The 26387-nt window shown below is 41.2% G+C and overlaps 1 pseudogene; it reads left to right on the top strand.

Annotated features, from left to right (window-relative positions):
- Positions 1 to 673: 673 nt before the first annotated feature.
- LOC147168200 (uncharacterized) lies at positions 674 to 11985 on the top strand (annotated as a pseudogene).
- The last annotated feature ends 14402 nt before the right edge of the window (positions 11986 to 26387 follow it).

A 26387-nucleotide genomic window follows, 5' to 3' on the forward strand; every position in this document is an offset into this window, starting at 1 on the left:
GTCCGTCTGGGCTCCCGGCTTGGTTCGCTGAGCCTCCACTACGGCTAGCTGGGCTACCACCGCACTAGGCCAGGCCTCTACCACAGCTAGCTGGGCTCCCACCACTACTACCTGGGCCCTCACCACATCAGGCCTGCCTGCCACTACAGCTAGCTGGGCTTCCACGGCACCGGGCCAGGCCTTCACCACATCTGGCTGGGCTTTCACCACTGCTGCCTGGGCCCACACCACATCGGGCCAGCCACCCATTACAGCTAGCTGGGCTTCCATCGCACCAGGCCAGGCCTCCACCGCGGTTGGCAGGACTTCCACCACAGCTTGCTGGGCTTCCATCGCACCAAGTCAGGCCTTTACCACAGCTGGCTGGGCTTTCACCACCGCTACCTGTGCCCTCATCACATCAGGCCAGCCTGCCACTACAGCCAACTGGGCTTCCACCGCACCGGGCCGACCTCCCACCATGACTAGATGGGTTTGCTTTGCACCAAGTCACGCCTCCACCACCACTAGCTGGACTTCCACCACACCAGACTGACCTACCAACACAGCTAGCTGGGCTTCCACCGCACCAGGCCAGGCCTCTACCACAGCTAGCTGCGCTTTCACCACGGCTAGCTGGACCTCCACCAGGCCAGGCCTCCGCCACAGCTGGCTGGACTTCCATTGTGGCCGGATGAGGTTCAATCGTTCCACCAGAACAGTTTATCAGCGACCTGCAATACTGCTGGCCTTCTTACCGGCCCTGCTGCTGATCGGCCTGCTGCTGGCCCTGCTGTCCAGCCTGGCCAAGGAGCTATCCCTGCTGCTAGTGGACCTTCTACTGGTACTGTAATAATTGATCAGGCTAAAGTTTGCAGTGTATCATGTAATGTAGATACAGGACGTAAACAATGACGACACCTCACAAGGACCACAACTTCCAATCGCGCATGCAAAGAACCCTAAAGCTTTTTCAAACCGTAAACCATGCCCAAGTTATTTGGAATCCTCAGACAAAACCTAGAGGACATATTAATGTAAGGAGTATATTACCAAAGATTGACCAAATGCATAAACTGATAACAGACTCAAACTTGGATTATCTGTGTATATCTTAAAGGTGGTTGAAACCATCCACTCCAACAGGCTTGGTTAATGTACCTGGTTATAAATGTTACAGGAGGGATAGGGACCAAAAAAGGGGTGGGAGTGTATTCATATATATTAAAGAGCAATTTAAATCTGAAGAAATTACAATTAGTGCAACATTAGTTTGTCTCAGAATACAAATAATCCTATCACCAACAATGACATTTAATTTAATGGTTATTTACAACCCACCGAACTATTGTGAGTCTTTTTATGATGATTTTAAAAGTCTTCTTTTAAAAATTGACGGGTTTAGAATGTATAATCATGGGTGATTTTAACATAAATTGGCAGGATAAAAACGATAAAGTTAAAGTTGAAATGTTTAATGGATAAATTGGAATAAAAACAAATGATAAATCAACCTACTCCACAAGACATAGTGAAACATTGATTGATTTAATCTTTGCAAACAGACCAGAAAGAATAACAAAATCTTATAATGTCATCACAGGGATCGCTGACCATAACATGATATTAGTTGCAAAGAAGTTAACAAAAAAAAAAGAAGTCTCACACAACAAAATTAGGGAAACTATTCTAAGTCTAAAAAAATATCTGTCAAAAGATTATCATAACTTAAATGTAGAGTTAATAAAAACGCACTTCAATACCGTACTAAATCCTATTACTCATCTTATAAACCTTTCAATACGAAAAAACACTTTCCCACAGAGCTGGAAAATTGCTGTAAGTACACCCGTTTTCAAATCAGGTGACAAGGACCAAGCCAGTAACTACAGGCCTATTGCCATCCTTCCTGTAGTATCAAAGTGCTGGAGAAAATTGTAGCAGAACAATTAATGGAACATCTAGAGACGAGCCAACGGCTGTATCCCCAGCAATTTGGCTTCAGAAGTCATTACAACACAGAAACCGCCAACATTTTCCTACTGGAACAGACAGGTCTTATTTTTTTCAGTTGCATGTTTTTTCTTTTCAGATTCAGATAGTATTTTTTTGTGGTTTTAAAACTTATTTTTTCACTTTCAAATCGTTTTTCACTTTAAGATCTTTTTTTTTTTTTTTTTTTCAGTTTCAGACTTTTGACCCGAATGTTACGTGGGGACGTGGTGTCAACTGAGCGGGGCGTGAAATCATGAGTGACAGTTGCACAAAAGTGCTTTGGAACCACCCCCAGTGACAGTGCCTTCAGGGAACATAAGAATTAAAAGAATTCTTAACTCAACACTTATATAAACCATATTTGTGTGATTGGCAGCATAATTGATGCCAGTTACAAAGTTCCATTTAAAAACCTGTTTTCGACAGTACTAAGCGCCAATTGCAGTCTAGGAGCAATAGATTATGCCAGATTTTGCTGTACAACAGCCACATTTAGGTTGTCTTATATCCGATGTCGACTTGGCACTGTGAACGCATCGTAGTCTCCCGCTTGCTTGCAAGGCCAAGGATGGCGTCCGGTGTCTCGACAAAACAGCATACCCGTCGAAGTAGCATACCTTGCACTTCTGTGCATGTGCTGTAGGAAACAGGTCTGCGCAGTAAAAACAGGTTGTGTGTTTGGTTGAGTTTAGGGTGAGGCAACATATACGAGTTTACCATAGGGGTATGCTGATCTGACGAGGTATGCTGATCTGACAGAACACCGACCGGACACCATTCTTGCAAGCAAACGGGAGACTACGCTGCGTTTAAATTGCCAAATAGACGTCAGACATATCAGAGACTTAAACGTGGCTGTTGTATGACAAAATTTGGCATAATCAATCGCTCAAAGACCGCAATTGGCGCTCAGTCTAAAACAAGTTTTTAAAAGGAATTTTGTCACTGTGATAAATTCATATGCTGCCAATCATACGCATAGGGTGTATATAAGTGTTGAGTAAAGGGTTCTTTTAATTCCTACATTCCCTGAAGGCACTGTCACTGGGGGTAGTTCCAAAGCACTTTTGTGCAGCTGTCACTCATGATTCTACGCCCCGCTCAGTTGACACCACGCCCCCATATAACAATCGGGTCAAAAGTCTGAAACTGAAAAAAAAGATTTGAAACTGGAAAAAAATAAGACCTTAAATGTCAAAATATATATAGAAGCAAAAAGGACTGACCGAAGTGAATCAAAATTAATTTTGACCCGAAAAAACGTTTCACACGCTTATTTTTATTTTGAATACCTTTTTATATTTTGCAAAATTCAAGATCAACACAACAATTTTCAGTTTCAAGTTTTATTTTTTTTAAGTACAAAACTTTTTACCCTAATTTAACTCCATACATACATACCGATCAGCTGCATCGGATCCACTGTGAGAGGAGAGGAGAGGAGAGGAGAGGAGAGGAGAGGAGAGGAGAGGAGAGGAGAGGAGAGGAGAGGAGAGGAGAGGAGAGGAGAGGAGAGGAGAGGAGAGGAGAGGAGAGGAGAGGAGAGGAGAGGAGAGGAGAGGAGAGGAGAGGAGAGGAGAGGAGAGGAGAGGAGAGGCTGCCGAGAGGAGAGGAGAGGAGAGGAGAGGAGAGGCTGCCGAGAGGAGAGGAGAGGAGAGGAGAGGAGAGGCTGCCGAGAGGAGAGGAGAGGAGAGGAGAGGAGAGGCTGCCGAGAGGAGAGGAGAGGAGAGGCTGCCGAGAGGAGAGGAGAGGAGAGGAGAGGCTGCCGAGAGGAGAGGAGAGGAGAGGAGAGGAGAGGCTGCCGAGAGGAGAGGAGAGGAGAGGAGAGGCTGCCGAGAGGAGAGGAGAGGAGAGGAGAGGAGAGGCTGCCGAGAGGAGAGGAGAGGAGAGGAGAGGCTGCCGAGAGGAGAGGAGAGGAGAGGAGAGGCTGCCGAGAGGAGAGGAGAGGAGAGGCTGCCGAGAGGAGAGGAGAGGCTGCCGAGAGGAGAGGAGAGGCTGCCGAGAGGAGAGGAGAGGAGAGGCTGCCGAGAGGAGAGGAGAGGAGAGGCTGCCGAGAGGAGAGGAGAGGCTGCCGAGAGGCTGGCTATGGTGGCACAGCTGCCAACCTATAAAAATTAACTTCCTGAACAATTCATCTGAATTTTTATATTTTTTAAAATGTTGTTATTGTGTGCGGGCCATGGACATCAAGGTGTTGTAATTAGTTGAGTTTCCATCCACCCATTTTTATTAGAATTTTCAAGAAATGTGAAAATAAAACTGAACAAAAACGCTAGAAATTCGAAAAGGGGCCCAAAATTCGCAAAAGGTTTTTACGCTTAGAGGGGGTAGATTTTGAAGCGTATCGAAAAAAGGAAAATGGTTTTGCGAATAACCGCTTGCAAAAATGTTACGTCACATGTTTTAACCGGATATTATGTTACACGTACATTTGAAGTCCCAAACGGACGATACAGTAAGGTATGTTGAGGGGGACAACAAAACAGAAATCTTTTTAGAATTAATGCTATTTTTATTATTTTAGATAGAAAACAGCAAAGAAACGCTACAGTTTACAGTCAAGAATTACAAAAGCAAACTCATACGACGTCATTGCACGGCTCAGTCGCTTCCTGTTCTTCTTCTTTGAAATTACTGGTGGATCACATCTTTATGGTGTATACCGCCACCTACAGCGGCAAAGCCCCCTCTAAATATTCTTAAAAGAAGAACAGATGGAAACGGGCGTAAGTCGCATTTCCGTTTTGTGCATTTTCATTAAATCTGCTTGAAAATTTCGAAACAATTGGATGTAAACCTGACCATAGTGAAAATAAATATTTATGCTTCAAATGATAAATCAATTAGAACATTTTTGAAATAATTAACTTAGCAGTGAAATTCGCACACATACATATGGACCCAAACACATTTTTTTTTTTAAATAAAAGGCAGTACTCCCCTAAACATTGTAGTGGTGCCAGCCATTTTCATTCAAAGACATATTTTCAAAACAGGGCCTCCAGAAAGGTCTGGTACAGTTGGGGCTAGGCCAATTTGAGGTAGTAGCAATCGAGGAGTGGTTTGGGTGGCAGCTGTTGGGAAGGATGTCGACTCCCATCCAAACACTTATGGTCAGCAGATATTACCTCAATTTTTCAATCATGGCTCACTTGAGTGCTAAGAACTCCAAACTTCATGTGTAGTTGGCCAAGTTACGCTCAGTGGGCCTTAGATGTCTGCTGGCAAAAGCAATGGGTCTCACCTTACCAGCCTGCTCAGCTGTCACTACAGGCCACCCTGACTTGAATGAACCTCCAAGATGAAGGGGCGTGAAAGATCCATAGAAACAAGAGACGGCACAGTTGTAAGTTTGATCTTGAGTGCCTCAATGCTTTTGATAACCTTGGTCGCAAGTCTGCCACCTGCCGCTGTAAAGGGCGAGTCAAAATGGTAAAACCTTCTACAAACAGTGGAAGTAGCTGGCATTAAAGGAACAATCACAGTTCAGAGATGGTAGCAGGAGGCTTCCAGTTGGACTGTGACCTCCACCTTTCGTGGGTCTGTGGAGACACTCTTGTCAATGGTTTCAATAAACCAACAATTAACGAGAAATGAACACAGTTGGGGCCATGATCATTTCACATTCAGACGTCAAATCCAGTGCAGTCTTGAGTTTATACAACATAAGTTCTCATTCAAATCACAAATTTCCATCTCTCAAAAACTGTATGAAAGAGTCACACCGTAAAGTAGTTTCTGCCTTATGAAACCAGAATACATGTTCTGCCCCAAAATGGAGACATGAAAGAGGTTAAGCCAATTACCTGTTCACACCTGAGAGCCGATGGTGATCAGAGAGAGCGGAGTGAAGTGGAGCGAGAACACAAACGAGCGACCAATAATAAAATAAGACAAAGACACTCCTTGTACGACTGCAGACTGCTTCTTTGTCTTCTCTTGCAACAAATCCCCTAATAATAACTGCACCCAATTTCAACCTACTAGAAAAATAAATAAAGAACGGAATACAGCTTAAGCATCAAAGCGTGAAAAATCCCTCTGTGGTAGGTTGAGCCCTGCATGTTGTCTGTTTCCCTCTCGGTATTATGGCAGATCTTATAAATGAGGGGACATTTTGTTGGAGAGATTACCCCGGCTTCGTGGAGGGCAATATTCATTAACTCTTGTTGACATCTCATAGGGTGATTATGATCCCGCAGAGTTCGGGGGACGGAGCATATGAGCCACAACAGAGACTCTTTGCCGCTCACTGGAACTGAGATAGAATCCTCCTTGCGCTCTGTCAAGAAATGCCAAAGGTTAATTTATGGAAGAATGCGTTTTTCTCCTGTCCAGCAGAAAGGCCACTTAAGCGCTAAATAAGATTAGACCGTAAACATGGACCTTGGACTTTATAAATGCCTGGACAAATTACAGTATCTTTCTTTATCATTGTCTTTCTCTTGAGGTCTGAAAGTGTTTACGTGCCATCATTGTATTCCGAAAAAGCTGCTGACCTTGTTTAACATGACGCTTTTTTTTAGACAGATTGAAAAAAATGCATCTTCGTTAATGACGGTAACAGAGCAGCACAAATCCCTTACATACGTACAAAGCTCTACATGGGCCACAGTTTATTTAATTTTTTAAAATATTTTTTTAAGTGTATTTATTGTCCTTTCAAAAGAATGTATGTTAGAAATGGCCAGCATGCCTTTCTTCAATCTATTTTCACTAGTCAAAAAGGCTTGTCATTTTATGGGCCATTTTTCCATTCAATTTAACTGTCAAAATAAACTTTGCTCTGATTGGGTTGCTGTTGTTCTTAATTTGATATGGAAAGCAGTCTGCCCCTGATTGGTAGTTGCCGATATGTGGGCGTCTTGTCTTCACTGTGTTGGCTTGATTGAAAATCAGCAAGCCGTTGGTGGAATTGTGGCCAACCACAGTGAACTCTGCGGCAGCCATGGCAGCTAGATGCCCTGGTTACCCTGGAGGAATCATATTTCCACCTCCATGGTGATGATAACTGGTTCGCAGTTGTACTCTGATTTTTTATTATTATCTCTAATCCACCTCCATTGCAGCAGCCCAGAGTGCACTCTATGGCAGACTGTATGTGTATAGGTATGGCTGCATTGCTTACAACCCAAAAATGTATTCTTAGCGTGTGTGAAAGCCTACATTGAAAAAGGCACAGCACAATTCTGGCTCTGAAATACTTGGGAGTTTATCCCAAAATAAACTGAAATAGTTTATTCCTCAACTCCTCTGCGGTTGGCAGCTGGGCACACGACGCAGGTGTCATCACATGTTTTTTCTGAGTTGAGTGGGCATCAAAGTGGGAAGACACTTGAATAAGGAGTGTCTAACCTACAGTCTCCACCAGAAGTATTGGAAAGGTATTAGTAGTACTAGTTTGGATGCGTTTTTCTGTAATTGCCAAACAAAATGGTTTTGTAGACTTCCGAATTCATTCTGAGCCCCTCCTCTTCTCCGCTCGAAGTTGGTCCATTAAAGGGGAGTGTATCCAACGTTGCACTGGAAATTAATTACTGAATTTGTGATGTTATACCATCTATTAGTAAAAAATACTTGTAGTATTAGTAATGTAATCAGTAATTGTTTGTTTTGCAGTTTAGCTTTGCTTCTAGACAAGAAAAAACAGTTAAATTTGAATTTAAAGAAATGACTGCTGATTTTATATATATATATATATATATATATACATACATATATACACATACACACACACACACAATTGTTGTTGTTTTCACCATATATTTTTGTGTGTGTAATAAAACCCTTGCGTCAGAACCCTGGGAAGAAGGGGGGGGGGGGCAGATTTAGAACATTGTTCCGCAAATGAAGTCAATGATTCACAAAACTGAAAGAAAGAAAATAAATAAATATTTTAAGCTTTGTAAACCAAGTCACAAACGCATTTGAACATGCTATGCATAAAACTGTGGAAAATTTGATTTTAATGGCATGGGGCATTTGAAGAGCTTGCGGTGGCTGAACTAATCCTACGCTTTCAGAGTTTACAATTACTTGTGGTCCCCCCAAAAAGACAAAAAAGAAAAAAATAAGTAAAAGTAGCATGAGAGGTAGGCCTTCAGCTATCAGACTCCTCATTCCGTGGAACTATCTTCCTGATGCAGTCTGGAGGTCAAATACCCTTCTCTCCTTTCAAGAGTAAACTTAAAACTTTCTTTTTGATAAAGCTTGAAATAAGGGATGACTCGGGCATCTCTTTGTTATGCTGCCATAGGCTGAGATTGCAAGAGGATCTCTCTTGATGCACCGCACTTTCCTTCCTCTACTAACGTCACGGTAATTACTACGGACATACTCATTGTTAGATGTACTGGTCTCTCATCACCGTCCATGCAGTATGTTACTGACCTGCTTCTCATTGTCTTTCTCACTGCACTGGCAGTGCGCCTTCACATGGAACTGTTTGCTAGCAGTGGTGTTGTTGTTGACATTTTTGCTCGCATTGTTCATTCACTCCTCTCTCACTTGCTCAACCTGGTTCAAATTGGATATTGTGAGAAAAAGGGAGCTCTTTTAGCTTTGAGTGAAACTGCAGGGAATAATTGCGGACTGCGGGGAGGACGCTGGCGTTGTCTGTTCGGCGCTTCCCTGCATAAAAAATTAAAAATCTCAAGCTGGACTGGACTGTCTGTGATGTCCTGATGACACCCGACCTCTGAAAGCTGGCCGTTTCACAATGGCTTTCAATACCTGCCGGCATTCTTTTGTGGGGCACGGCCATGCTAGCAGTAGTAGCCATTGCTATTCTCACACTACTGAAACCCATCAGTTGCAGCAAAATCTACAGACCCTGCATTGCCTCTGCCTTCAGCTGGGAATCTGCGGGGGGTGGGGTGTCGTCCCCGTGAGGGCTGTGGACTGACCTTTTCTGTGTGGCTGCCGTCCATCGCTGCTCACTTGGACTCTGGCTAGCTGTTGGCATTGAGGGCTCATCACGCAGCATGTTGCTGGCTGCCACGTCGACGCAGCCGATCCGGACTCACACCATCAGCGGAGCCTCACTGGATCTTCCTCACCGACCCCATTACATTCATCGGAGGTCAGGGCGCCGCTTTGTTTTGTCCAAGAGCGGTGAACATTGCTCCATCACATCACTCTGGTCGGCATTGCGTCCTGTCGCAAATCGGTTGCGTCATCGATTGAGTCATCAGAGCGACGCTACTCCCGGCCCTGTTATGGATTGGAGTGAACGGCGCTTTGGAAGACCTGGAGTGGTTACAGTATTCTCCGCTCTCTCAAGAAAGTGGATCTTAACGTCCATATTACATTTGAACAAATGAATGTACAGTCAAATAAATCGGGCCTCATTCACGACCATATTCTGGACAAAGGAATTGACATACCATGTTTAACAGAGACTTAGCAACAGCCTGACTATTATGCATCCCTTAATGAGGCCTGCTCACCCGGGTATTTCTATCTGCATAAAGCCCGCACAACTGGCCGGGGTGGTGGCTTTGCTGTTATCCATCGCAGAAGCATTGAAATGTCTCTGTGCCGAGTGTAGATTATTTTAAAAGTTTGGTTCTCAAGTGTTGTCACCCTTTCTCTGTAACAATAGCACTCATTCATTGCCCACAAAAAAACCACAACCATCCTTCATCTCTGATATCCATAACTTCATAATTTCACTCTGTATACCTTACTCCAACACTCTGCTTCTTGGTGATTTTAATGTACATATGGACTCACACAACTGTTGACTGGCCTCTGATTTCAATCAGGTTCTGGACTGCCTAAATCTTCAGCAGTTTGTGGACAGCCCCACACACAACAGGGGGCACACACTGAACCTTGTAATAACTGCCTCCCTCCCAGTTACTAGCCTATAGGTGTACAATGTCGGTGTCTCCGATCACCTTCAGGGTCCCTACGTCCTCATCCCTCGCAAAACCAAAATGCAATATCACCTTCAGGAACATCAAAAACATTGACTCCTCTTTCAACCTGCATCTCCAACAGCTCTCCCCCTCTCCCCTCTCATCAGTCAATGATTTAGTGGATTACTACAATACGAGCCTCAGCTCCATTTTAGACATTCATGCTCCATTAACAACCCGGACTGTCACTTTCACCCGTTCCGCACCCTGGTTTAAGAGTTAACTCTGAGAGATGAAGAGGTCTGGCCGTGTTCTGGAGCGTGCTTTCAAAAAATCTGGCCTGACGGTGCATAAGTTGGCCTACCGGGAGCATCGCAGATCATATGGAAAGGCTCTCTTCAAGGTGAGGTTAGTTTATTACTCTACACTCATTAACAACAATCCCGGTAACTCCAAAAAACTGTTCTCCACAATCAATCATATATTCAAACCACAGATTCACCCCACAGACTCACCTTACAGAAATACATTTTAACCGGTTTCTTGATTTGTATTCACTTCAAAAATTGACATAATCCGCTCATCATTCTTACCTCCAACCAATGCTGCCCCTGACACGTATAATTCATCCCTCACACAACAATTAACTAAATTCTTTCTTCAAACGCAGCAGGAGGTCGAGAACATCATTTGCAAATCCAAACCATCTACTTGTCCCCTTGATCCAGTCCCGTCCTTTTTGCTTAAAACTCACCACCACTCTATTAGTTCCCTCATTACCGAAATAATAAACCTTTCTCTGAAAACGGCATTGTGCCATCCACCCTTAAAACTGCTCTCATTAAACCCCTCCTCAAAAAAACTACCGTGGACCCTGAACCCCTGTCTAATTACAGACCAATTTCAAATCTTCCGTTCATCTCCAAACTCCTAGAAGAAACTGTTTCTACCCAGCTACACAACCATCTCAAATGCAATAGTCTGTATGAAAAATTCCAATGTGGTTTTCGCCCCTCCCACAGTACAGAAACAGCTTTTATCAGAGTCACTAACAATCTGCTGATGACTTCTGACTCCGGTTCAACTTCCCTCCTCATTTTTCTCGACCTCTCTGCTGCGTTTGACACTGTTGACCACAACATCCTCCTACACCGCCTCCAGCACAACATTGGTCTCACTAGCACTCCCCTTCACTGGTTTCCCTCTTACCTCACCAATAGGACCGAGTACGTGGCTCTGGAGGATGCAAAATCCCGCCCCCACACCGTCACCTGTGGGGTCCCCTAGGGCTCTGTACTCGGCCCTTCCCTCTTCGCCATGTATATGCTTCCCCTTGGCCATGTTGTCAGCAGGCATGGAATCAATTTCCATTGCTATGCTGACGACACACAACTTTACATTGAAATCAATTTCACCAGCTCACCCGCTACCTCTACTGCCCGTCTTAGCTCCTGCCTGGAGGAGATGGGGGCGTGGATGAGTCAAAACTTCCTGGAGCTAAATGGCTCGAAAACAGTAGCCATTCACACCGGTACGCCTCATCAACTCCGCTCCTCTCCTCTCACCTCTGTTGAATTTTTTTGGTCACACTATTCCTCTTTTTCCCTCTGTTACAAACCTGGGGGTCAAGTTTGACCCCCACCTCTCTTCTGACAACAATGTCACCTCCATCTGCAAAACCTTCTTCCACCACCGTAACATTTCCAAGCTGCGTCCTTCCCTTTCCCTTTCTGCTGCAGAGAAGCTCGTCCACGCCTTTTCCGCCAGGCTGGACTACTGTAATGCACTCCTAATAGAAGCTCCAGTATGTACAGAACAGTGCTGCCAGAGTCCTGATGAGGGTGCAGAAACACAAACACATCACTCCCATCCTTCACACTGCACTGGCTCCCCATTCACGCCCGTATAGAATACAAGATTGTTTTACATACCCATCACTTTCTGCACGGTGCGGCCCCCACCTATCTCACCGAACTCTTTCTAGACCCGGTCAGGCCAACAGCACCGTCTGGTCTCGCCCAGGACACGGCTTAAAACGATGGGCGATAGGGGCTTTGAAGCCGCAGCTCCTCGTCTGGAACGCCCTCTCGGACTACTTTTTAAGAAAGGACTTAAAATCTTCCTTTTTAGAAATACATATCAATTGTGATTTTTATGATTGTTTTATTTTATTTATAGTGGATTTTTTTTTTTTGATACATTGGTCTTATGTGTTTTATGTTTACTCACTGTAGCACTTTGAGGTTTGATGTAAAATATAAAGTGCTTCACAAATAAAATTTATTATTATTATTATTAAAAATTAAAAAATTTCTAAAGGCTACCAGGTTACTTTCTGGTTCATGGACGATGACTTTACAATACAAGGCAGGACTCGACCATTTCAATTCTGGTGATGCAATCAAATTAATAGAAGAGACAATACCGGTACACGTTTGCCACATTTTAGCGCCAAAGCTGAGTCTTTTGAACACATTCCTTGTAGACTTCTCTAGACCTTCTATTCGCAAGAGTTGCCATTTTTCCGAGGTGTGGAGAACCCAAAGCCTGTTGACAAAAGTTTCTGTTGTTCTTTTCTATTGCCAAATACAGCCTCCAGAATCGAAAACCGTGGAGGGTTCTTGTGTCCTGTGGAAACCTGGCATTCAGCTGTTTGACTAAGAACTCAGTTGAGTTCAGATGACATTTATTTGAAGCATGAAAGAAGAATACATGCATATGAACTGGAAGTCATTTGTAAATCATTTAACAATGATGACAAAGGCAGCATTAACTTTGGAATTGTTTATAATCAGTATCCAATCAGACATCTGTAATGCATGTTTTATTCTCTTACAATCCTTCTTCAAATTGTTGCCACTCTGTAGTAGAACACCAAGGGAGGAAAAATGAAATGTTTATAACTACGGATTGGCAAGTACCGGTACCCAGCCATAATTCTAGGTATAGTTCGATACTGGTATCAGCTCTTATGGCCCTACGATCAGGAACTAAAGGCAGCTGCCAATTAAGATACAATTTCACTATGTATATGTAACAGACACACATGCTCCTGGAAGCCCAGGCTTTTTTGATGCTTTCTGTCAGCTCTTTGTTTTTGGGTCTGGTGACCCTCATTTTCCTCTTTCCACTGTATTGTAGCCCTCGTTCTCCTTTTGTAATACAGTACCATCAAGAGGAAAATGAGGGCCACCAGACCCAAAAACAAAGAGCTGACAGTAAGCATCAATAAAGCCTGGGCTTCCAGGACCCCCAGGCAATGCCACGGCACATGGAGGCAGTGGTTAAGGCAAAGGGAATCCAACCAACTATTGAAGATTGACATATCATTTTGAAAATATCATCTATTCATCCATCTTTTTCCCCATGCAAAACACTGGGAAGTATGCATGGTGATTTCTTCACATTATTCAAATGTTTTGACATCCTATTTTAATGGGTTTTATGAGCTGGAAGCCCAAATAATGTAAAAATAAACAAATAAATACTTGAAATCACTTAAATTGTGGACCCTAAATCTATAATCTACTTTTTCAATGAAATTATGGAAATTAATTGACTTTTTGAAGATATTCTTTTTTTTTTTGACAAGCGCCTGTATATGGCAAGGATTAACATGCTTATAACTTCATGTATTAAAATATTGCGCCATACAATGCATTCTGGGAAAGGAGTGGCTTTACCCTAATAATTGATTTGAAAAGATACAAACACGTAGTGAAAACTGTAAAGCGCCACATCACATGTTTAGAGACGTCATTATAACCAGCCATCCATACACTATTTGTGTTGACAAGAAAATATGCTTGATGAAAATGGGTTTAGAAATGAGCAAGTTTTGGCTGCGTTCACACTGCAGCGCAATTCCGATTTTTTTCACAAGTATCTGATTTTTTCATGCAGTGTGAACGGTACAATTCCGATCTTTTCACACACGACCTGGGCCTCGTTCGTATGTGGATATAAATCGGATATGTATGCGATAAGTCTGCACTGTGAACGCCCATCCACACGCATCACTGTGATTAGTCAACTGCTGGTCACATGACATACAGATGCCATGTTGTTACCCCGCTGAAACCAAGTTGGCCAAACACTATCAATGGCTCTGAGTATGTAATCACGTGGTTGCCTCCTAGTGGTCAGACTAAATCACCACAGTTGAATTAAATGGTGACAATTCCTAAATGTTACTTGAACCACTATTCAATTTAATTCTTTGCACTTAACTTTATTCCTGAAAAATAACTTGTACAACCACATATTTTGATTGGGATTGTTTCTGGACACTGGATTATTTGTTTCATTCTATTTATTTATGTATTTATTTATTTAATTAATTAATTCATTCATTGTATTGTGTTCTATACAAAATATGTATTTTATGAACAAATGAAAAAAGACTTGCGTTGTACATCCGGCAACACTTCAGTTCCCAAATGATTGAGTGTTGTTAAAAGAAAAAGGTGATGTCACACCGTGGCATGCCTGTTCAACAGTTTAAATAGCTTGTCTTTTGTAGTATATTCAATTGAATATACTTGTAGATTGAAAATGAGTTGCAAATCATTGTATTCTGTTTTTATGTACGCTTTACATAACATCCCAGCTTCATTGGAATTGGGGTTTGTATGAACAAAACCTTTATTCAGTCACCTTTTGAATTTGTCACATGCGGTAGAGTGTGAAGTCAGTATTAAACAATGTGTTTAATTGATTCCTCAATTCATCTCGCACCTCAATGATTAAGCCCATTTAGGCCCTTTTAATGGGACAATCTCATTTAAGTGATTAATGTTTGGGTAGAGGTAGTACTGCTCCATGGGGTCCAGGCTATACTGAAGCTAGCAATAAATAAATAAATAAATTGAAAGAAAATAGTGCCTCCACTAAACTTACACAGAGCAAAAAGAAGAAAAAAATAATGCAATCGGTGTAGGCAATTAAGAATTAAATAATCAAGTCTTAAAGCAATTAAAATATCTGCAAAGTTCATTACTTGGTTGAAAGACGGCTACATGTAATAGTTCAAGTTTCGGATTATAGCTGTTCGTTTTTAACGTAAAGTTTATCTTAGTATAATAAAGCGCAGAAATGAACAGAATAAAATAAGTGCCCCAGTGAGGAAAGGTTTACACCAGCAAAGCAGAAAGTCATTCAAATAAATTCCTGAGTGGAAAGGCCATATAATTTTGGTACAAACTGATTTTTGATATTTACATGTGTTGGATATCATCTTAGGTCTCTTTCATGGCTTGGCTATCAGCAGCGTTCCCCCACCCCCCAATATTCTACCACATTACTGCGGTCATCTATCATATATGAGTTTTGCAGATTTGTTGTTGGTGCAAGATTATATGCAAATTATTTATTATAGCAATCACTCAAAGCACAGTGATTTTTAGTTAGAGATTGTGCATTTTCTGCCGATATCAGCAGTGACCTAAAAGTTCAAGTGAAAGTTAATTTGACATTAATATGTCTTGATAGTAATCATAGGACTTTTTTTTTTTTTTTTTTTTTAATAATTCATTAAAAAAAAGAAGTCATTAATGGTTTTAGAGAGTGATAGTTTGACTCGCTCATGATTAACTGGGCTTAATATTTTTTTTGCATCAATTTAATAAAATAGATGGATGTTAGTGGATGCATGTGTATAATTTTTTTATCAGGTGCTTCAGTCCTCAAGTCTCAAAGTTGGGCGGCCATAGCGAGTGGCAACATAAGATGGCTGCCAGTGGCTTCACTTCTCGCGGCATTGTTGGTCCATTCATATACACTCAACAAGAATATAAACGCAACACTTTTTTTTTTTTATGAGATGAACTCAAAAATCTAAAACTTCTTCCACATACACAATAGCACCCTTTCTCTCTAAAATTGTTCACGAACCAGTCTAAATCTGTTATAGTGAGCACTTCTATTTTGCCGAGAGAATCCATCCCACCTCACAAGTGTGCCGTAGTTAGATGCTGACCATGATTAGTGCACAGGTGTACCTTAGACTGCCCACAATAAAAGGCCACTGAAAGGTGCAGTTTTGTTACATTTTCTGGGTTTTCTGGGGACTCAGAAAACCATCCAGAGTCCACCCCCCAATAAAACAAAACTGCACTTTCAGAGTGGCCTTTTATTATGGGCAGTCTAAGGGCACGCCTGTGCACTAATCATGATGTCTACTCAGCATGTTGATATGGCACACCTGTGAGGTGCAATGGATTGTCTCGGCAAAGGAGAAGTGCTAACTATCACAGACTTAGACTGGTTTGTGAATAATATTTGAGAGAAATTGTGATATTGTGTATGTGGTAAAAGTTTCAGATCTTTGAGTTCATCTAAAAAAAAATGGGAGAAAAAACAAACAAGGTAAGCTTATATTTTTGTTGAGGATATACGTCTGTGGTCTTGACACACGTCTTCTTTTGAAATAAACACATTCAGTGCCAGTTTAATGACTTGATGTGTTTCTGGTCTCTCCCGCGCCATTTTGAATGTTATGAGGATGGGTTACCGCCGCCGAAGAGTGACATTGCTCACGAAGAAAACCTCACAGCAAATCAACAAATTTGATTCCACGGTTTGTTTTGAACCGGGTCGAACAGCGGTCAGTGGAGACCTGTCCATCCCATTTTCTTTCTTTCACAAAAGTGGGTGTGGCTTGCCAATCTACTCTGTTAGGACGTGTGTAAAAAGGACTAGCTTCACCAGAGCACTTTGATAACATGTAACACAGAAGTAATAACTGTCTAGCGACCAATCAGCTGACACTTGAGCCCATATCCCACTGAGGGGCGGACGATTTCACATCAGCGGTGTTCAAAGTTGCAGCCTTTCTTAAATGTTTCCAAACATTATCTAAACAGTCTTAAAGGTTTTCTAAACAGTCTTAATGGTGTTAGGGAATTTTGAGCATGGCAAGAAAGACCAATAAGACAGCCTCTGTCTCTAATTATTAAAGTATTTGGTACCTAGGTCCTGTCTTTCATATTGTTCCAAAGTAGCTCACGTCACCTTTATACTTGGCTGGATAATTATACTTAGGCGGCAAACACAATGGGATTGCACCAGCGAAATCTTCCTTGTGTTGTATTTAATTACCTCAGTCCAAAAATGACACAATGACATCAATTTTCCAGGTTCAAATTAGATTAATTAGCACGGACGTTAGGGGTGTTTATTGTACGTGCCATAAAAATTAGATGGGATCATCACACTACTTATTACAGAGAAAAGCACTAGCCTAAAGGGCGGATGGGGAGGATAATACTCTAGAGCAGTGGAGTGTTAAAAACAAAACAAACAAAAAAAGCTGCAACACCAATCTTAAGCCTTATCAAGCACATCACTTTTGTTTGTGGCAGACTCAGCATAAACTATTAGCGAGTCAATTTATCTGTAAGTAGCGTGTTGATATGAACTAATGGTGTGGACATACTATATGTCATAGCATTAGCTTCTTCTACAGGCGGGTGCGTAAATTCCCCCAAGTGTAAGAGTTTGGTACAGTGAGGAGAGAGAGAATCATGTCCTACTTGAGTAGGTGGATTAAAGGGGGTGAGAAAGTGAGTCTTCATGTTTATTTCATGACATGATTCTTCAGTAAATAATCTCTCCTCTAGTATTAACCACGCAAATTTTTAGTCCATGCTACAATGTTTCTTCTCATTTATATAATCCGTGACCTCCTAAACTGACCTAAAAGCACTTGAAAGGATTAGATATCACTCAGTTTCTTGCTTGTTGTTTGGTTCCAGCATCAGTCTTCATCTCCACTCTTTTTCTTTCTTCCTCTATGGATTTATTCTTATCGATTCATTCCTCCTCCTTCCCTCTCGCTCTTCTGCTTTTTCTCTTTGTAGCTGGCTGAGAGTCCTCATGCTTCGCTATTAGTTATGCAAACACCCCACATCTTTTTAGACCCTTCCACGTATATGGTTTCTATGGCCATTATAAGGTGCTAAAAACATTATGGCAATGACTTTCACTTCTCCTAATGAGCTGATTAATCTCAGAGGTTGATGCTTTGCTCACTGGTGGGACCATTTACAGCCATGGCGAACAAATCACAGGACTGTTTATCTCCATCTTCCTGTCCTTGCCCTCATCTGTTTGATGCTCCCTGCATAATTTTGCATCGTACGCTCCCCTGAGCAATGGCTGGAAGCGGATGCTCTCGCTCAGCGCTTTGATGTCAACGATTTTGTTGGATCCTTGCCTAAAAACTTGAGTGTGCGCATCCCACCATGATCTTGCTTTTAACTTCCTGCGACATCAATAACCGCCAAGTTACTTTCAAGCGTGGTGCTTATGGTTTTGGTATAAGATGATCTATTTCAGTGTTCATAAGCTGGAGGCCTACTGACTCTAGCTCCAGCTGACACTCTCTCGACTGTCTCCCAGCAGCCTGTTCCCATGGTTACCTCAGCTCAGTGGCAGCCGGATGCAGCAGTGTAATGTATGATCTAATGTATGTTCATTCTCCTTCGCTAAAGACTGGTAGTTTGGGAACCTATGATCGGCCATCTCTCTATTCCCTTTTCCTCATCCCAACCAACAGTCACTTTGCTTTTACGTCTCCTGCACAGTCCATTTAAGGGAGACGACAGAATGTGTACGTTTACCAGAGTAAGAAGTCTGACTTCAACACCCTGGTGCACAAACTCAAGTAAAAGTGGGCATGATCTGCAGCTGAAATGCCAGCAGGAAGAATATAATGATTTGGTTCATGTCCTTGAAGGCATGCATTGGGAGGAACGCAGCTGAGATTATGTCACACATGAAGAAGTGTAGTAGATGGCAATCGCAGTAGGGGAGGTTGCAATGCATCTAAATTATGCATCAGCTCAACAACAGATATTTTCCTTCGAAGATTGACAGCAGGCTATTGTCCACTTGCATTGGGGCCAAGGTAGTGGTGACTCCAAATCCAGCAGATAGAGCTGCTGCGCTTAGGGGTAAGAATAATCATCTTTATTTGTCTTATACATAGCGATACATAAAATTTGACCACTACAGTGAACTGCCCAGGGAGCAGTTTGAGGCTGTCAGTGTTTTTGGTATTGAACGGATGGCATGCAACATTCTTAACCACTTGGCCACGGCTGCCCATAAATATGTAATGTGAAATGTGAGGTTTTGGTAGGACAAGTCCTACTTTGGTTTGCTAATATGTGAAAACAGGTTGTTCTTGGGGTTATCGTGCAAATCTATAGATTTCACATAACTCTTGAAGATAAAGAAATGGCAAAGAAAAGTACCAGTACTTACTTTCTCCCCCCCAAAAAATGTGTGTACCAGAGGAGATAAATCCTGATAATGAGTCCTAATCATTTTGTGACGACATGGTTATGGCAAAAAAAAAAAAAAGACGGAGAGAGATATGGTGGATAAATTTACATCAGACATCCTTGATGAAGTTGTGTATGCCGGAAAGTGTTGCCGTTTTTAAAGTATCAAGATGACCAAGCCATAATAATATAGTAAAGGCTTTTTAGTTGTTCCAAATAGAATGCCTTGGTATTATCCAGAGTTTTGTGATTGTCCCATCCAAAGAGCACCTCAAGCAAACAATCTAAGTCCTGACACCTCTACAGACATTTTATGAATGCCAAGAATATTGTTGAGCTAAAACAGTTTTGTAAAAAGGGAGAGTCCAAAATACCTGACTGTTACAATAGCCCAATAAAACAGTTTGTTTCACATTCTTGTAATTGTATACACAGACAGTAACATTGCTGGTTGGTATTAATGCTGAATAGGTTAGCACAGACAGGATTGGACACTGAAAATGTCGCTGGCTGCCATCATCTCTGTGACGTAACGGCAGCTGAATGAATATACTAAAATCCAATGAATTGCATTCTTCTCTGTGCTTTTTAACAAATTTGGATAATGAAGGCCCCACTTTTCTTCTTTTTTATTTTTTTTAAACCCCTCGGGGCGACAGTAGACGCACAAAGAAATAGGTGTTTTTTTTTTTTACCAAGCATTAAGAAAAAGGGAGCAAATTCTCTCTTGCCTTAAGCATTTTGTCATTTGTGACAGTTTCATGTAGTATTAACATGTCAGAACAGAGGAGCAGAGACGGTCCTGGCTGTAATGATCGCCAAAGGTTAGGAGTCCTTCCACATAGGAGAGGAGAGAAATTGAGAGCGTTCTGTCTCTTTGCACGCTGGCCTATATTTAAACCCTCATGAACCTGAATGACCTAAGTGTCTTAACCATTGATAATTTGCAAGCATTTATGTAAGGTTCTTGTGTGAGAAGTTTATTTCGTGTTATTTGCGCACGCATAGTGACATGTGACTTCATTCAGATGTCTGATGGTAGGTTGCAGTGTTATGAGTTCCTTCGAAAGTGTTCATCATGATCTTTTCAGCGCATTCAGTTGTCGTTCGGATTATTATTATTTTTTATCACTTACAACAGTGGTTCTCAACCGCGGTCCTGAAGTACCCCTATCCAGCCTGTTTTCCATGTCTCCCACAGCCAACACAGGTGTTTCAAACTATCAGCTAATCATCAAGCTCTGCATGAAGCCTGATAACTATCCTCAGCTGTGTTGGCTGAGAGAGACATGGAAAACAGGATGGATAGGGGTACTTGAGGATCGGTGTTGAGAAACAGTGAATTACAATACCAATACAATATGAATATCGATGTTGGAGGGAATGGTAAGCTATTTTAGATTGCTACACTTATAAGAGCCATCACCTGACCATGGTTGGTTTGTGTGTCCCAATGATCTTAGGAGCTATGTTATCTGGAGCTTTATGCCCCTGGCAGGGTCACCCATGGCAATCAGGTCCTCGGTGAGGGACCAGACAAAGCACAGCTCACAGACCCCTTATGACAGAAACAAATGGACGGACATTTCCCTTGCCCAGATGCCAACACCCTTTTCAGCTAGTAGTCATTAGACTTGTGGGGAATAATGCAACAAAGTCTTTCACACCTAGATTTGAGGGTCCTATGCCATTCTTCCTATTCTCTTCAGTTCCATCAGATTGGATGGTGAACGTTGGTGGACACTGGACAGCCATTTTAAGTGTTTCTCTAGAAATGCTCAATTGGGTTAGGTCAGGGTTTTGGCTGGGTCATTCAGCAATGGTCACACAGTTATTCCAAAGCCTCTTTTGTAATTTTATCTGTGTGCATTGTCTTGTTGGAAGGTGAACCTTCAGCCCAGTCTGAGGTCTTGAGCACTCTGAAAGAGGTTTTCTTTCAGGACCTCTCTGTACTTGTCTGCATTCATCTTTCTTTTATTTGCAACCGGAGCTGAAGCACAACCCCATAGCATAATGCTACCAAAACCATGTTTCACTGCGGCGATTGTATTGGGCTAGTGATGAGCAGTGCCTGTTTTTTTCCATGCATGCTGCTTAGAATTAAAGACAAAAAAAAGTCTTCATCTCATTAGGCCAGATAATCTCATATGAAACAGATGCTGCAGTTATGCTTTAGGCCAGAGATGGCAGTGGCGAGTAAAAATAGTGACAAAGTCCGCAATGCACCTTTAATTAATGATCACTGTTTCAACCAACATGCAGCAATGTGTCAAACTCCAACATGTCGTGCTACCCCAGTGTAAAAGTGGGTACAATACACTTTACTAAACTTTCTTATGGGACGCTAGTCAACTTATGACTTGTTTCATATTTCAGAATTGTATCCCCCATAGACTTACCTGATAATTTACATATTCTTCTGAGCAGCCTGGACTAAATTGCTTGTACTGCATTCTTTAACAGCGCAGATGCTCCACATGGACATATGGAATGTCTCCTCTACTCATGACATTAACTTATCCATTTCTAACACTAGTCAGGTCACAGTTAAAATACAGTAACATCACAATGGTTAAGTGAATCCAAACTAAGTTTTCCACCTTAAACAAACATTTTGCTCCATCACTGTCTTGCCCTACCCACTGAATTTAGCTTCAGGTGTGAGTTGACCTGTGGGTAATTTCCTTCTAATTACACCGCATGCTGCCATTTATGAACCATAACAACAGTCTCTTCACCTGCGCTTTGTTGCTAAATCACGAAAGCTCCTATTGATCAAACCTCTGCAAGCACAGTATAGAAAGAATTATTGCAAGTGGATCTTTGCAGCCATTTAAAATGCATCAAAATAAGTCAAAGTGTACAATGTTTGAAATGTCAAAGAACATCGTGAACAAATTGAAAAGCTCTTCAATTTCACGCTGCGCAGTGAAGTAAGACTTTGTATAAGGAATAAGGCATGTTTTTTCTGATTAAAGATTACATTGCTCTGTGTCCTTTACATGGTGTTAAAAGTATACTACACCTCAAAGTTTAAGATGGTAGAACTCCTATTTTAACTTAAATTAATACTGTATGTATTCTACAGCATATTGATAATGCTGTTAGCTTGTGTTTATTTATTTCTCAACTACTTACTGTATTATACACACGGCTGTCGTTGAAACTCAGTGTTAAGTCTTAGTCTATTTTCCATGTTTCCAATACTTTTGTTCATTAACTCGTTCACAGCCCTAAATTCATTTTAACTATTTCTATTAGTTAAATTTTTTTTCCCACTTTCGTTAACAAGAGTATGAAAACCTAGATTTTTTTTATTGTACATTTAGAACAGATATACAATTTGTGATTAATCGTGAGTTAACTAGTGAAGTAAACAGTGGTATCAGTGCCGATACCAATAATTCTGACACTAATCTAGGACTTTGGATGCAGCATCTTGTGTCTTGCTCATGCACGACATTCACTGATATGTGACATGTTCACTGCATGCCGGGCTAAGATATCCTATTGGCCTTTGAATGCTCTGAACCAATGGCAGGACAGCTTTTTCATGTTGAGAAAAAAAATGTATCGGTATGGTATCGGCATCAGCATCAGCCGATACTGCAAAGTTGGGTATCGGAATCGGTATTGGGGGCCAAAAAACAGTATTGGAACAACACTAGAAACTACTGTGAACAGACTAGCCATACTGTTAAAAAATGCATATATTTTAACCTGTGTCAGCCTTTTCACTTGTGTAGTGCTCTTTTTACCTCAGCGGTTTCAAAGTAAGTTATTTCTTTCAACAATGGGAAGAGCCTGGGAGCAAAATAACACCAATAGGAATAGATAAATACTATATCGAAAATAGTGGCGCTTGCTTGTGCTTTAATCCTGGGATCCTATATTCCCAGTCACAAAATATTGTGCTCAGATATGAAATTCATTAATCCCTGCTAAAACATAACTTATTTTGAGGTGACTTTATTTTAAAGGTGTCTATTTTTTTATCATGTCCTACCCGAAGGCTAAAATTGATTAAATTAATAATATCGAATGAACTGGATCAGTCAAACTAGCACATCACCTAGGTATTAAATCATAGGGCCCTATTTTCATAGACAGGCGCCTGTGCACTTGCTATAAAAATGGGCACATCTTGATTTTTGTGCCGGGGGTAAATCTAGTTTAGTGTGTTTATGAATTTGGTAGTAGGAATTGTCTGGCAATTTGGTGACCATACGTACACTAGATTTTAGACTAGCTAAAGATGATGTAATGCGTTTTTGATGGATTTGATAGAAGTGCAGGCAGACAGATTCCGAGCTCCACAGACTTGTGTTGTGGATGTTGTCGTATTTCATTCATAAATATGACAACAGCGTGCATAGGACAATCCCTCTGAATCATTGTAGAAATCAATTTATGAATGAATTACTATCAATATCATATTAAAATATTTTAATTGCACCCCCCTGACCACATGGCACAACTCTGAGTGGTGGTGGGGATGGGTGGGAGTATTTTCGTGAGTCTCTGACTGACGATCCAATGTGCACCATTTAAAGGACTTCCCGATCAGCAACATATGACGAAAACAATCAAATTACATACAGGAAAATGTTAAATTGTACAAAATTAAAATACTACTGACAATAAAAAAAAATACAAAAAAAGGGGTCTGTGGGGGTTGAGGCAGTTACACTCCCACCAAAATTTGCCATAATGAGATTATCCCCCCCAAAAGGAATGGCTGAGGCAAGTGTATCTCTTTAAAGCAACAAACGGCTGCTTTCCAAGAGAAGTACCAGATTTTGATCTGGCTGTCCAATAATCAAATCTTTCCCCTTTGACTTCCGCTCACCCACTTGTACCTTGACCTGTCACATGAGACCGTCAGTCTTTTCCACAGTCACAACCACCCGCCCCATGTGCCACTCATTCCTTGGAAGTGTGTCATCTTTTATGATCGCTACATCATCTACTTTCAAATTAATATTTTTTCCAATGGCTTCAAAACTGCTCAACCAGGTACTGAACCCGGCGCCAGCTTTTTGTTGAGTACACATCTTCCTTTAACAAAGTTCCCAGGGGGTGGTAAGGCAACTTTAGACGTCATCAAAATAAGATTTGGGATTAAAGGCTCCAGGTTATTGGGATCGTTGATACTGACAACGCTCAGTGGACGGCTGTTGACAGTAGCCATAATTTCATAAAAAAGTGTTCTAAGCTAAACTTCGTCTAACCGTTCTGAGCGATTGTAACGTTCAATATACCTACTATATTGCGAATAGTTTGTGTTTGCCTTTCCCGGATGCCACCTGCATGACTCGCCGAAGGAGCGTTCAAGACAAACTCACATTGCTTATCTGCCAAGAACATTTCCATTCTTTTGACAATGGTTCAAAGCTTCTCTAAGCTCATTTCTTGCTCCTATAAAGTTTGTCCCCTGATCGCAATAAAGTTGAGACACCACTCCTCTGAGACTGATAAGAAACCTCAGCGCGTTTTAACAAGCCTGGTCCATGCTGAAAATCAAAAAAAAAGTTGTATGAGTAATAGTTATATCCTTCAGCATCCGCAGACCGTCCTTCCACTCCTCCCACTCACTTACATCATCATTCACAACAGATTTCATTGTTAAAGTACCACTTACTTATCTGTTTACTTTTAAAGTTTGGGTATTTTGCCTGACCAAAAAATTAATGAGAATGACACTTTAAATTAACTTCTCAAACTACTACCACTCACATCAGACATTTATACTCTAATCGACGCACCAAACCGATAAAAATAAATAAATATATATATATATATATAAATATATATATATATATATATATATATATATATATAATAACAACAATTTGCAATCAGGAGATGTCACTATAAATCATATTAAGTTTATCCTTTAACCGCGTATGTTCTCTTGCTTGCACACAATGGTTTTTTTTTCCACTTTTAATGATTATTTGCTAAAAACAACAAAGTTTATCAGATTGAACATCAAACATGCCGTCTTTGTAGCATACTGAACCAAACACAGGCCGAATGACCCGCAAACGACGGCACTCCGTCCTCTACCAATGTATGTTTTGATACATTTGGAATACATTTTTGGGTTGATGACAGCAATGTATCCAGTACAGACAAGCATTCTATAATGAGAACTGGTCTTATAAATATTAGACGTCTCACTTTTAAATCGTTGATATCAAACGAGCTGATCCAAAACCATAATTTTGATATGAGCTATCTCTGCGAGTCTTGGTTAAAACCAGATGACTGTTTTAATGATAATATAATTATCATTATGTGCACCACAAAAACAGTAAAACACATTTGTTTATTTTTAACTTAACCTCTCAAAAAGTTTTGTTGGTTTCAATTGAGTTATACATGCAAGTTGTGTTTATCTTGGGTCTCATATTCTGTATCTCTTATCCATTCGCCATTGTACGTCTTGCGACGATGTGCATGGTAAGTAAAATGCCAAGACGTGTGCTAAAACTATGTAAATAAGTAGAGGTACAATCTGTAATCAATTTTTCTTTCTCTTATCATCTCTGACTTTTAGCCTACATTCACAGGCAAGCAGGTACCATGACAACAGCTTTATTAATCACATCAATCATCAGTAATACCATGGTGACCGTTGGGGGCTGTAATCTCCTCTCAGCAAGATGACTATTTCTTTCCTGAGAGGCTCATTACCTTGATGTTGATCTGTGTTTATTTCTGTAGATATATTGTAGGTGGTTTCCTTGACCATAGTGTTGCCTCAAACATGTGGAATCTTCCTTGATATTTTTATCCAGATTGTTTGCGTTTTTAGTAACTAGTATGTAGGTACATTGGACACCACTGTTGTGATGTTTTTTTTTTAACATGCAAACTGGTCACAGTTTTATTAGGAACATATGTCTCACTAGCCTGACCATGCAAAAAGTGAACGGAAATAATCAATGCCCTACTGCATTGATTCCCAACCAGGGTGCAGTGGCACACTAGTGCCGCGAGAGGTCATCCGGGGTGTCCCTCAATTTGTCTAATTAATTACAAATATATCTTTGTTCATCTGTTTTTGACAGCAACATGAAGTGACAGGCATAACCATTACCTGCTTTCCATTAGTGTCACAAAGTAAAATGAACGTGTCTCCTCCACCTGTTGCCATTCATACAACAAAATAGGCCATGGCTGCCTGAAAGTAAGCATACCCAGATTTTACATGCAGTTAGTCAATTTTTAAGTAAAATGAGACAAGATCATCATTATT

Source organism: Leptonotus elevatus, chromosome 9, assembly GCF_054856555.1.
Source record: "Leptonotus elevatus isolate MCC_2025b chromosome 9, RoL_Lele_1.0, whole genome shotgun sequence".
Lineage (NCBI taxonomy): Eukaryota > Metazoa > Chordata > Actinopteri > Syngnathiformes > Syngnathidae > Leptonotus > Leptonotus elevatus.